At 28.9% G+C, this 14,378-nt stretch overlaps 1 pseudogene; it reads right to left on the bottom strand.

The window, feature by feature from the left end:
- Positions 1–10,690: 10,690 nt before the first annotated feature.
- On the bottom strand, positions 10,691–11,820 carry LOC107648132 (putative methyltransferase At1g29790 pseudogene; annotated as a pseudogene).
- Positions 11,821–14,378: the final 2,558 nt, after the last annotated feature.

Below are 14,378 nucleotides of genomic sequence, written 5' to 3'. Positions count from 1 at the left end.
TTGTGTTGATTATTCAGGTTGTTTAGTGAAATTTTTATTATATATTTTTTTATTGTTGTTGATTTAATTTGTTCTTAATCTTTAACATAGAAATTTTTTTTAGTGCTTTAATTTTCTTTTCAAGTTGCTTGCTGCTTCAATTAGGTAATACTTTAGAATCAGTTAGAGAATTTATAAAAATTAGTTCAACATGTTGTTATGTTTCTTGAATTTGAATTTGTTTGGACTGGATTAAGGTCTAAGCTTACTTGTTATTATAAAATAAAATTTGTGTTGATTATTATTGATTTGTATTGATTATTCAAGTTGTTTAGTGAAGTTCCTATTATATATTGTTTTTACTAGTGTTGATTTAATTTGTTCTTAATCTTTAACTTGAAAATTATTTTTTAGTGTTTTAATTTTCTTTTCAAGTTGCTTATTGCTTCAATTAGGTGATAATTTAGAACCAATTAGAGAATTTATAAAAATTAGTTCAATATGTTGTTATATTTTTTGAATTTGTTTGGACTGCTTTGTGTTTTAATTGAGTTTTGACTGCTGTTGTGGATTGAGGTTAGCTGGAGGCAGCGGCGCTGCTGGTGGAGCACTGACATCAGCACCTAGTCCGCCGCCTCAGTAGAGTGAAGTCAATGACGACGATTACCGGAATCCGTAGCGTTTAGGGATTTAATTTATTTTATATCTATTTAATTGTATTTTACTTTTTTAACTTTTTATTATATTCAAACCCTTGATATTTAATAAAATCATTAGTTGATTTCTGGTATTTAGAATTTGTGCACTAAAAATAAAAAAATAATTTCACTACTAATTGTGCGCTAATTATGCAAAAAAAAATTGCATATCGGCGGAACAATCCGACAGTAAACGGGCGCCACAAAACATAACATGGCGCCAAAATTACCGTCGAAATTAATCAACCGTTTATTTTCGTTGTATTGATTGCACAATTTGACGCAAAATTTATTCGTAAACATTTTTTGTCGTCGTTTATACCGTCAAATGCATTCTGATAGTAAATTAATTATCGATGGTACTGAATGTCTTTTTTATAGGATACTACAATCATCATCAAATTAATTATTTATTAAAAATAAACTTAACAAATACCTGTATTTAAATATAAAATATAGTGGTTGATTTTTTTTGTATGTATATAATATTTTTGTTAAGTAAAATATAATAAAAAACAAGTTAGAAAATTAATTTCGGATTAAGAGGCTTTGATTGTGGCACAATTGACCGGTGTGTGCATCAATAGATAAATGGAGATCAGAAAGATGGAAGGTGTATATGTGTTTGTACCCTTATTTTTATTCCTTGTTCACTTTTTATTTTTCACAATTGATGGACGACAGAATGGTGCATCAAAAATCAAGATAACTAGAATCCTCAATTGGTGGTTTCCACTATTTTTATGAAAAAAAATGAAAGGGCCGTAGCTCAAAGAATCTATCGGTTTCTTTAATTAAAAGGAAATGAAACGAAAGGAATATGTATTTCTTTCTCCAATCAATAGTTTTCCTCTTGTAAAAACAGTGGTCAGAAAAGGTTTTTATAATTTTCTTTTTAAGTCTCGTCAAATAATTCACACATAAAAAAGAAATGAAAAACCTTTTCTTTTTTTTTTTGTCGTGTCTCAGTCTGGCTTTGATTTGATTTTATTATTGTTAGTAATACAAATAAAATACATTGGTCGAGTGGAAGGAAGGCTACAAATTAAATAGCATTATGATTCTCTTATCTCTATAATAAGTCGGAAAGATCAAAGGTGGTTGTCTTTTAACTAATGGTTTGAAATAGTTCTATAAAATATTAAAATATAATATATAGGGACCAACTAGTGGTGCAGCTAAATGTAATTAATTAGTAAAAGATGTTCTATTAAAAAATAAAAAATTCAAAGAATTAACCTAATTTCACTCATAATTTCATTAGCTAACTAATAAGAGGTGTAATCAATTATAGTTAACTAGCAATTTTTTTTTTTTTTGAATTTTTTTAGACGAAATATAAATTTAAATTATCTTAAAAAGTATTCAAAATCTAATAAAAAAAATTTAGAATATAAAAAAAATTAAAACCAAATAATAACAAACATGCAAAATTATTGTAAAATCATTTTAAAGATTCATTTTAAAAATTTCAAAAATTCATTTTAACCATTCCAAAATTATTTAAAAAAATTTTAATAAAAAAACATCCAAAACGTAACAAAAAAAAACATCCCAAACTTTCGGGAAGAAACGTGAATTCAAATTATCATGAGAAACATTTAAAACTTAATAATAAAAAAGTTCAAAATCTAATAAAAAATATTTAAAATTAAACAATAACAAACATCCAAAATCATTTTAAAATTCATAATAAAAGAAACTTATCTGAAACATAACAAAAAGAAATATCTAAAATCTTTGGAGAGAACGTAAATTCAAATTATCAAGAAAGCAAAACATCCAAAACCTAATGATGAAAGAAAAACATCTAAAATCTAAAAAAAATAAAATCAAATAATAACAAACATCCAGGATCATTGTAAAAGTATTTTAAAAATGCTAAAAATTATTTTAAAAATTCTAAAATAATTTTAAAAATTTTTAATAAAAAATATTTAAAATATAACAAAAAATTAAAAACTTAAAAAAAACAAGATATCCACAATCTTTTTAAAATTCTAAAACCTAACAAAATAAGACATTCAACAAAATATTGAAAAAAAAATCCAAAAACTAAGAAAAAAATCAAAAATTAAAAAAAAAAAGAAACACCAAAAAACATAAGAAAAAGAAACATCTTAAACATAAAAGAAAGAAACATCCAAAACTAGTAAAAAGAATTATCTAAAACTAAGAAGAAGAAGACGCTTCGCTCTCGAGAGGGGGCGCAGCGTGCGGCGGAAGGAAGTTGTGGAGTGCATCGCTTCATTCACGGGAGGATGGCACGACGTGAGGCCAGGGACGGATCCATTCATGTGGGTGTGGGGGCAAGGGCCCTATTACAATTTGGAATTTTATTGAGTAGTATATAATAATAATATTTATTTGCCCCCACTAAATTATTAAATTTGACCCCACAATAATTTTTTATTCAACTTTCGACACTTGATAGCCAATTTGAAAACTTCATATTAGATGTCCATTATAATGATCAATTTTTAAATTTAAATAAGATTGGTATTCTTTCTTAGATATCAACTCGAAAGAATATTATCTATCCATTTGTGTTTCTTCATTTAAAATTAGCTTTAGTTTTTTCATAATAACTACACTAATTGAATGAACTTTTTCAACTATGAATATCATCAAGTGCTAATTTGTATGAAAGTTGAGTTTTAAATGATTGTTTAACGACATATACAAAAAAAAAGACATTTTAATTATATTGTCAACGTTTCAAAATATGAAATATAAAAAATTAAATTTTAAATTATATGTTATTATTTAAATTACTATTTTAGTATTTTAATTTGTAATTAGATATTTTAAAACCTAATCATATTTTACAATAACAAAATATAATTATAACAATAATTATGCTACGTATATATAAAATAATCATTTGTACAAAATAAATCTTAAAATATAAATTTTGAAATACAAAATACATATTAAAAATAAGTTAAATAATATATGTATTTATACACAAATTTATAATAACTAATTTTTTAGGTAAACATAATATTTTTATTATAAAAATTATTATAATGTTATATATATTTTACCCCACTATCAAAATTTTCTGGATCCGTTCTAGTGGGGAAGGATAAGGTGTGCAGCTGTAAGGGAGAGAGATAAGGATTTTTGTGGGTTTTTTTTTAACTGGGAATGGAGTGAGAGTGAAAGAAAAATGATAGGGACCAATTAGTAGTGCAACTAACCAACTGGATATTTCATTTTTGTTAAGTTTTGGAAGTTTTTTTTAATTACGTTTCAGATGTTTTTTTTTATTAGTGATTTTTAATATAGTTTTAAAATTTTTAAATTAATTTTAAAATAATTTTGAATATTTGCTATTATTTGATTTTAGAATGTTTTTTAGATTTTAATTTTTTTTATTAGATTTTAAATATTTCTCAAGATAACTTGAATTCACGTTCCTTCCAAAAGATTTTGGATGTATTTTGTTATGTTTCTAATGTTTCTTTTTATTAAAAAATTTTAAAATGATTTTTGAAATTTTTAAAATAATTTTAAAATTTTTAAAATGAATCGTTAATGATTTGACAATAATTTTAGATATTTACTATTATTTGATATTGTATATTTTTTTTATATTTTAGATTTTTTATTAGGTTTTAAATATTTTTTTTAATAATTTAAATTTATATTCTCTCCAAAAAAATATTCAAAAAGAAAAAATTGCTAATTACTTACAATTGACTGCATTTTTTATTGGTTATTTAACAAAATTGTTCTATGAATTAGTAATTGTGATGATTCAGCTATAATAAATAGAGGATTTTTTTTTTGTGACAAATATAACGAGAGAATTTACTCACACACTATTTAGTCTAATGTTACATTCTATTTTAATTAATATGGTAATAACCTTTTGTTTACTTGTTCTAAAATATCCTTCCTATTATAATGTTATTCAAGGTTATTAATATTATTATTTTATTAATTTTGTTCCAAATGCAGTATCAATTGAAAAGCTATTAATATTTTCACACGTATAATTTTACTGTAAAAATATTTATGTACATTAAAAATAAATTATAATATTTTTTTATAAATATTGTATTATTTATTAATTTATTTTCACTATATATTACATATTTTAATATATATTATAACATAATTGTTTTATTGTTAATAAGCCTTGTCTCTAGAATAGCTGGTACAACAAAAAATTTAGCGTTGAGAACGTATAATAGTGGTGGCTCTGTATTTAGTGTCGGTGTCAGGAATGAGTGTTATGGAAAACGGTAGAAAAGAAAGGAAAAAGGTTGTAAAATTATATAGGGGTGATGGTGAAATATTAAAAAGAATAATTTAGTTACAAAAAAAAGAATAATTTAAAAATTTTGAATAAATTTTTAGGTTTTAATTAATTTAATTAGTTATAATTTATTTTATTTGGATACATTATTAATTTTATCTTTTATAAATAAATTTATCAACACTTAAATCTTTTGTAATTAAAAATAATTATTTACTCTTTTTAATCGTCTAAGTTTGTTAACGACATTATCATTACCTACTCCGCTTTTACTCATACATAATATATTGGTCATATACTTTTACTTTGGCAACATTTTATTGCATGGAATTTTTTTGTTTTCATTCTTCAACTTTTCTCGTGAAACGTCAACGAATTATAACTCAAATGGCATAGTTTCTCCGTATTCATTTAGAAGTTGCGAATTCGAGTCTTCTTATCTTTAATAAAAAAAAATTTCTCGTAAAACATATATATAAATTATATTTTCATATAAATACAAAAAATTATGATAACGCAACAAATTGAATAAAAAAAATCTCAAGAATAGCTATTAAATGGAGTTAGGATTTTAAATTTCACATCACTGATGTTCAACATAATAATATTTTTTGTATAGTATTTTAATGAATGTCATGTAAATATGTTAAGCAAGTAGAAATAAAAAATGAAAATTTCTTATATAATAAATCTGAATTAAACAAAATAATTATTAACAAAAATTATAAAAAAAAGTACAAATTGACTTGTGAAAGATGCAGAGAAGCCAAAAAGGAAGGAGAAAAAATTTTCCAGTGAGCACAGAGAGAAAAAGTATGATTAGAGTAATTAAAAGTGTTAAATAGCAAGATACCTAAAACTGTTAGCAGCCTTTTCTAATTATATCAGCTTATAGTTAACAGACTCATTACAAGAAATAGTTTAACTAACTAGCTATTAATCATCTAATAATATTTTACTAATGACCAACTATCTTCTAAAATTTAGCTCATAAAGATCCCTCAATGTGGTAGTACTTGATTGATAAAAATCAAACATACCAAGCTTGGAAACACATGAAAAAAAGAGAACTGGAGTCTGGAGATAGGGTTTTAGTGAACAAATCCGCAACTTGATGAGATGTATGAATTGGAAAATGATGAAGCATTCCACTATGGACCTTGTATATGTCAATGTGTTTGGTGTACTTATGGAAGACCGGATTAGTTGTGATATGGCTGGCAGATTAGCTGTCATAGTAAAGAGAAATTGGTTGAGGATGAGGAATGTAAAGATCCTTGAGGAGGTAAGAAAGTCTACGAGTATTCTGCCTCAGAAGATAATCTAAAAACAGTGGACTATTTCTTGCTTTTCCAAAAAATGAGGGAAGAGCCAAGAAAGAAATAAAAACATGTGATAGAGCGATGAGTATCGAGACACTGCCCAATCAGAATCAGAAAAGTCAGAGAGTCTAAGTTCAGAATTAGCTGCGAAAAATAGAACACGAAATGCAGCCTGTAAATGAATATCATATGGTTTTCCTAAGAATTCACTGAGTTTTCCAAATAAAAAGCTAATGTCTGGTTGTGTATTAGTGAGAAAAACTAAATAGCCAATCAATCTGCAATATCTCTGAACATAAGTGAAGGGGGGAGCTAGATTCTTTGGAGAGCTTCAATAAGTATTCCATAGGAATTGAGGCTGGTTTGGCACCTAAAAGTCCACACTCCTCCAATAAATACAAGGCATATTCGCGCTGCCAAAGAATGATTCTAGCTTTGGTTCTTGCAACTTTGAATCTAAGAAAATATTTGAGATTGACAAGCTTCTTGATTTTGAATTGATCATCGAGAATAGCTTTGATGGATTGAATTTCAGCAAGGTCATTTCCATCTAATACCAAATCATCAACATAGGCTAGTATGACCGTGAAAGAGGCAACATCTAATTTGGTAAATAAAGAATAGTCATTCCTTGATTGTTTGTAATTGTTGGCAACAAGAACTGAAAATAGTTTGAGGTTTCATTGCCTACTTGTTTGATTGAGTCCGTAAAGAGAATTATCAAATTTGCAAACCAAATCAAAAGATGTGATGGCTAATCCTGGTAGAGGTCTCATGTACACAATTTTATTCAATTCTCCATGCAAAAAGATCGTGTTGACGTTAAGATGATGGCAATGCCAACCATATGATAGACATTTTCGTCATTTTAGAAATAAGGGACAGAATCATATTTGTCAGAACCGAACCGGTGATCGAACCGGTTAGGTCACTGGGTCATTGGTTCAACCGGTAGGTTACTGGTTGAACCGATTGACCCGGTCCTATGTAAATAAAAAATAAAATATAGTCAAAAATTTAAAATACATATTTTCACTAACATTTTAAAAATATCTAGCTATTCTAAAACAATATGAAACAGGAACAATAAGTATTTTGTTAATTTTACTCTATCATAAATATTTTTATTTTTTTATATTAAAATAACTATTATTTTTGAATTTTAATAATTTATTAATTAGTTTATATCTATTATACTATTATATACTATAAGTATTTATTGAAAAATAATATTAATAGATATTATATAATTATAAAAAAAATAAATGAGTTTATAATTATTGTTAAATAAAAATATAATTAATTTAAGAATGAATGGGTTTATAACTAAAATTAAAATAAATTAAATAGAAGTAAATTATTTGCTGAAAGATATTTATATATATATATATATATATATATATATATATATATATATATATATATATATATATATATATATTAATTTGCATATAATTGATAACAAGCTCAATAGCCCGGTGGTTGTGAGTATCATGTTTTTTCCTGAGGAGGGGGTTCGAACCCCTCAAGCGGTTCGGTCTTATCGAGTTTGACCGGTTTTGACCGGTTCGCACCGGTTCATTACCTCATCCGGTCAGATCATCGGACCGGACCGATTTAGGGTCCGATTCATCAGTTTTTTGGTCGAATCGGTCGGTCCGGTTCGATTTTGCTAACAGTGGACAGAACGGTAATCTTATCATCTTTAAGAATCTAAATACTAGCAGAATTATACTATGCTGGTCTTGGATATCAAGGAGACCAAGAGTTCGTCCCAAGATCAATGGTACTGAAATGGCAACAACTCATAAGGCCTATTGGGATAAGTCAGGACAGCAAGAATCCCAACAATGTGTTTTTTAAATCCAGTGGAAGACACAAACTTAATATTTATTTTTAAATTTATTAGGTCTATTTTTAGTTTGTTTTGTTGTGAAGGTTTGTTAGAAAATTTGATTTAGTTCTGATTTGTTTAGTAGTATTTTTAGGTATTTTAAATTTAAATCAATATCATATAATCCAATAAGATCAAATATTATTTAAATTAAGTTATTTTATCTTTAGGAGATTTAAATTAAATTATCTTATCGTATCTTTTAGACTAATTCTGTTAGGAGTCTATTTAGACACTTGTGTGAGACAATTTACAAAACTTTTGATGAATAAATTTTATGGGTACTGATATATATGCACATTTTTTATTATGTAATTAAGTGAGGTGAGTGATTTGCTTCGCTTGTTGCATTAAGAAATTTGAAGGATTCAACCTAAGGTAATTCTTTAGTGTTAGTTTTTTCAATTTTGATCCCTCTGATCAAGGTTGCCAATGACAAATTTTTTGAAGGTCTAGTAAAAAAAAATATTTCTAGTGACCTATGTTGTTAAGAATAAGTTTATTAGAGGTCTAATAAAAAAATCTTTATCTATCTTTTTATGTTTTTGCTATGTCGTCTTTTTCTTATTCCATCCAATTTTTTCTGTATATTTTTTTATCCTTTCATTCTTTGCCCCTAATTTTCTTCCCATCTGGTATCAGTTACAGGTCATAGGTAAATTCTTATTTATCTATACGTTCTAGAATTCTTGTATAATCTCTTTGTTTTTCTCTTCAATTTCTGCAAATTTACTTTAGACTCCAAAAAAAATTCGAAAATTCTTATTTAATTTTTATTTCTACAATTACTATATCTTAAAATCAACCTCTACAAAAAAAATCGCAAAAAAAAAAAGTTGCAAAAACAAAATACACTTTTCAATTTTCTTTTTCAAGCTTCTACAACAACAAAAAAAATCATAAATTTTTTCAGCTTTGTTTAGCTTTTTAGAATTACTTTGGTTCCAATTAGGATTTTTTTTTTTTTTGGTTTCTGTCACCTTAATGTCACTCATTATTTTCTTTCCTGTTCACATATTTTGGTTGTTTTCTTGTCAAATTAAAAGTCTCTATTATTCAAATGAGTCCCGCTACACATCCAAGCAATTTTACTTTCAGGTTTATCCAAGTTATTTAGTTTACACTGCGGGGCTTCGTCTTCTTCTTCTTCTTTCTCCTCCTCCTCCTCCTCTTGCTTCTTCTTCTTCTCCTTCTCCTTTTTCTTCATCTGGTTTTCATTATCGTCATCGTCACCACCACCATACCACTACATCCATCTCCTCCTCTTTCTTCTCCTCATCCTATTTCTTTTTTATTTGAATTTCTTTGATCACCTCCTTCCTTTTCTTCTTTTTCTTCTTCATCATTATTGTTATTACCAACAATACCAACATTTTGCTAACATCTTATTGATTCTGATTCTCTATGGTGATCAGATGAATTGAAAATATTATCAAAATGAAACCATTGTATAATACCAAATGAACCGAAAATGGTTCATTATATAAATTCGAATTTAGAAACACCTGCTTCTCAAATGAACCGAAAATATTATCAAAACAAAATCATTGTATAATAACAAATGAACCAAAAATTGTCCATTATATAAATTCAAATTCAGAAATACTTGCGTCTCGAATGAACCAAAAATTAGCTCAAAATGAAACCATTGTATAATACCAAATGAACTGAAAATTGTCCATTATATAAATTCGAATTCGATGATAACGATAACGACGATACGTATTAGAAGAAGACAATGACGATAACGATGATAACGATGATGATGATGATGACGATGATGGAGAAAAGGATGAAAAGAAAGAAGGAGACGAAATTCCAATAGAAGGAAGAGGAGGAGGAGGAAGAGGTGTTGTTGGTGACGACAGTAACGAAATTGAAAAATAATAAAAAAAAGGCGGAGAAGAAGAAGCGCAAGGGAGGAAGGGGGAAGAAAACGGGAAAAAGAACGCGTAACTCAAATCACTTGGATGAAAAATTGCTAGCTGGATGTGGAGAATTACTCTATTCAAATTATCTTAGTTTGGTATCTTAATTTCTTATTTTCTGAAGTGCAACTTGTTAAAGCAATCCAAGAATGGAAAAATGCAAGAGTGTTGAGTTCAAAAGAGGGTAAAAATCACAAATTGAGTATAAACACGAGTGTCCTAATTCGAGTAATACACGCGAGAAGAGTGTTGTGAGGTCTTATTATTTTGAGAAAAAGAAAAATTAGTCCCTGACTTTTTATTCCACGGATATTTTAGTCCCTGCCCATTGAAAAATACTTTTAAGTCCCTGACGTCCTTAAGAGTTGGACGGATCAGTCCCTCTATCCATAAACCACCGTTAGACCCAACGAAAAAGGTTGATGTGGCTCTCCCTCTGCTTACCTGGCATCACGGCTTCCCACGTGGCAATGTGGCACGTTAGTGGGATGGAGCTTTTGAAAAATGGACACATAAGTCCCTGTCGCTCAAAACGACGTCGTTTTGTGTGCTGCCCTAATCCTTGTGTAAGTGAAGAAGTAAAGAAGTAAGCTTCAAGTTGATCATCTTGAAGTAGGCTTCTGCAACAATGCAATGAGAAAAACCTCAGCATTCTTGATGCCACTAGCATCAACCTTATTCCCAGTGACCCACTTCACCTTCTTGTAACCTAATTTCCCAATCAATGGCGTATACAGCTTTTCAAGGTCCACCTCTTTACTGAAGAATCTGTCAATCCACAAGTACCCTCCACCTCTCAAAATCCTATCCACATCAAACAACAAGAACTCCATCATCGTCACCGGAATCCACCGATTCACGGCACGCCCGCACCGCACAAGGTCCACCACTCCGTCGAACACCGGCAGCCGCTGCTGCAGCGGCACGTGACATGGCACAAGCCCCCTCAGCGCCACCACCTCGCTATATGGCGCACCCACGCTCATAGTCGTCGTCACAACTATCACGTTGCGGAGCTTCATCGTGGCGGCGAATGACCCGGTGCCGCCACCGACGTCGAGGCCCAGCCGGATGACTGACTTTGCAGAATTGGCGATCTGGAAGAGCTGCGAGATCGGGAGATCGAGGTCGGTCTTGTAGGTTGTGAACTTGGACGAATCGGAGGAAGGGTTGAAGCCTAGGTTAGGGTTTTGGTGATGGAAGCAATCGAAGGATTTGCAAGGGTAATGGTCCCAAATTACAGAGGAATCGGGGAGTGAAGAAGGGAAAGGGTCTTGAGGGAGAGGGGATGAGGGATTGTGCGGCGCGGTTCGGGAGAAGCAGCGGCGGCAGGGGAGGGGTGGCAGCCACAGAGGATAAGAGATTCGGCGAGGTCGGAGTCGGAGGGGCAAAAGGAGAAGGGAGTGTAGGACATGTACTTGTGGAGGAGGTCATGGTGGTTGTGGCAGGAAGAGGCTATCGGGTTGAGGTGGGAGTATAGGAGTAGATCTGGTGGGATGGTGGAGGTGGTGGTGGTTATGTCGGTGGAGTGTTGGAGGCGCGTGAGGTGGTTGATGGTGGCGCATATTGTGTGGAGCTAGTGGAGGACCTGGTCGAGGACAGGAGTGGGTGGTTTGGGGGATTTTGGCGATTGGAGAGTTGAAGAGAGGTGATAGAGTGAGAGGATGTTGGTGGCCACCATTGCCATCAGAAGAACAAGGTTCAGTGTCATTGTGGGGAACGGCAAAGCCATTTCTTCCCTTCCTCTCTTGCTGCTGCTGCTGCTTCGTCTTCTTCTTGTCTTACGCTTTTTCTTGAGGTTGATGAATCCCCCTTCGTAGCCATTGTTGAAAAACATACAACTCTTCTCCTCTCCACCAGCCACCACCCTAAATGAAGGTCTTAAATGAATTTGAGGATTAGGGCAGCACACAAAATGACGTTGTTTTGAGCGACAGGGACTTATATGTCTATTTTTCAAAAGCTCCATCCTACTAACGTGCCACGTGGGAAGCCGTGATGCCAGGTAAGCAGAGGGGGAGCCACGTCAATCTTTTCTGTTGGGTCTGACGATGGTTTATGGATGGAGGGACTGATCCGTCCAACTTTTAAGGACGTCAGGGACTTAAAAGTATTTTCCAATGGTCAGGGACTAAAATGTCCGCGAGGTAAAAAGTTAAGGACTAATTTGTCCTTTTCTCTATTATTTTTTTTCAAAATCAAAATCAATGAGACTTGAGAATTGTGCTAGTGATGATGAAGGAATCTCATATGCGAGAAAAGTTTTCAAGATTTAAATTCCAGCTTTTAAAAGAAAAGTTGATGCTAAAACTTGTTTCTAATGGGAAAGGAATGTAGAGTCGATTTTTGCATGTTGCATCCTTTTAGAGAAAAAGAAGGTTCGATTGGTAGTAACCAAATTTTCGGACGATGCTGGTCTATAGTGGAATGAGTTAGAAAAATATAGAAGAAGGTATGGGAAAAGATCAATTTACAGTTGGGAGAAGATGAAGAAAATCTTTAGAAACCGATTTGTACCATTATCATACATCATGAGAAATCGGTTTGTGCTATTATCATACCACAACAAATTTTTTAAAAAATTTTGTATGTTAAAATAAGGTTCACAATCAGTCAAAAAGTACCATAAAAAGTTTCTGTTTTTAACAGACAAGGCTAATATTAAAAAGAATATTGAGATTCTTATGGGATGATTTTTTATTGAATTAAACAAAAATTACACATAAAGTCGAACTTTACCATTATACAATAATAAAAGATTTAGTTTATTTAGCCATTGAAATAGAAAAGCAACATCAATTTATGACAACTTAATTTTTTTTCAGACTCTAATTTTATATAAAATTCTACAGAAATAAAGTTTGAGGATAAGACAAAATTAAAAGTTTCTTATTTTTAAAACAAATCTTATAGACGTATCTACATGCTTTAATAAGTCAGTCACATGTTAATACCCAAAAAAAAAAGGAGGCCACTCAGATAAAAATCCATAAAACGTCTTTTTTTTAAAGATGTTTTCATATTGTGTTTTAATTGATTTCTATATAATTTATTCGGTATTTCTCATCACATATTATTAAATTCCTCAAAAGATTTTCTTTCCAAAATAATAAAAAACATTTAATTTAGACTAAAACAAAAAAGGTAATAGATTAACTATTAAATTTTTTTAAAAAGATTATTTACATAAAAAAAAATATATCACATTCATCAAAATATATATATATATATAACAAGCTCTTAAAATTTTTATATTAGGTTATTAAATATATTTAATACAAAACACATTGAATATAAATTTTTATTGAGTTTAAATTTTAAATAATTTTTAATTGAATTTCAAATATTTTTATTTTAAAGAGTTAGAATATTTTAACATCATTTTTTTCGTATCTTTTTAATTGAGTCTTTAATTTTTTAAATTATAAACCTTATTTATAATTAAGAGTAATGTTTTAACATCACCAATTAGTCACATATATAAAAATACAAGAACAATTCTATTGTCATAATTATAATCTAACTAAATTTTATCTACATTTATAGTCACATTTCATAAATAATATAATTAAATTATATTTATGTTTATAATTAAAATATGAATAAAAATAAAAAAAATTATCAGGATAGTTAATTTTTTTCGTTCATAATTTTTTTTATTATTTTTGTTGTGAAAAGTTTAATTATTTTAATAATTAATTATTTTTTAAAAAAGATAATTGAATAATACAAAAAAGTCTTATTAATAGTAATTTATTTATATATGATTAAAAAATAATTGAATAATTATATACAGTAAAAAATTAATATTATTAAAAAATAAAATTAAAAATAAAGTTTATTTAAAAATAAAATTAAAAATCATGTTTTTTTTTCTTTTTTCCAAAATTTATCTACGAGTAATTCTATAAATATTTTATGATGAATAAAAATATTAAACTCGTACTAAAATTTATTCTAATAAAATTTATTTTTATTCTACTAAACGTTAAATAAACTATTGAAAAGAATTTTGTTTCTTCCATTAGAGAAGAATGATAAACTTCCATACTTCTATTATGTTATGACAATAATTTGGCCTGTTATTTTTTAATAATAATAATAATAAACAAGTATATCACAATAAAAAAGGAAGTACGTCACCAAATAATTTATCATCTGAATTATATATGAATCAAATTGATAATATGAGGGCTAACACTACAAAAATTGATAACAATATTAGGGACTTACAAAACCTTTCTTAAGATCATAGAAAAAAAAATGTTTATATTTGTGTGATATATAAAA

This window comes from Arachis ipaensis, chromosome B1, assembly GCF_059453495.1.
Source record: "Arachis ipaensis isolate K30076 ecotype BB chromosome B1, ASM5945349v1, whole genome shotgun sequence".
NCBI classification, from domain to species: Eukaryota; Viridiplantae; Streptophyta; class Magnoliopsida; order Fabales; family Fabaceae; genus Arachis; species Arachis ipaensis.
This window is presented reverse-complemented; position numbering and strand designations above follow the sequence as displayed.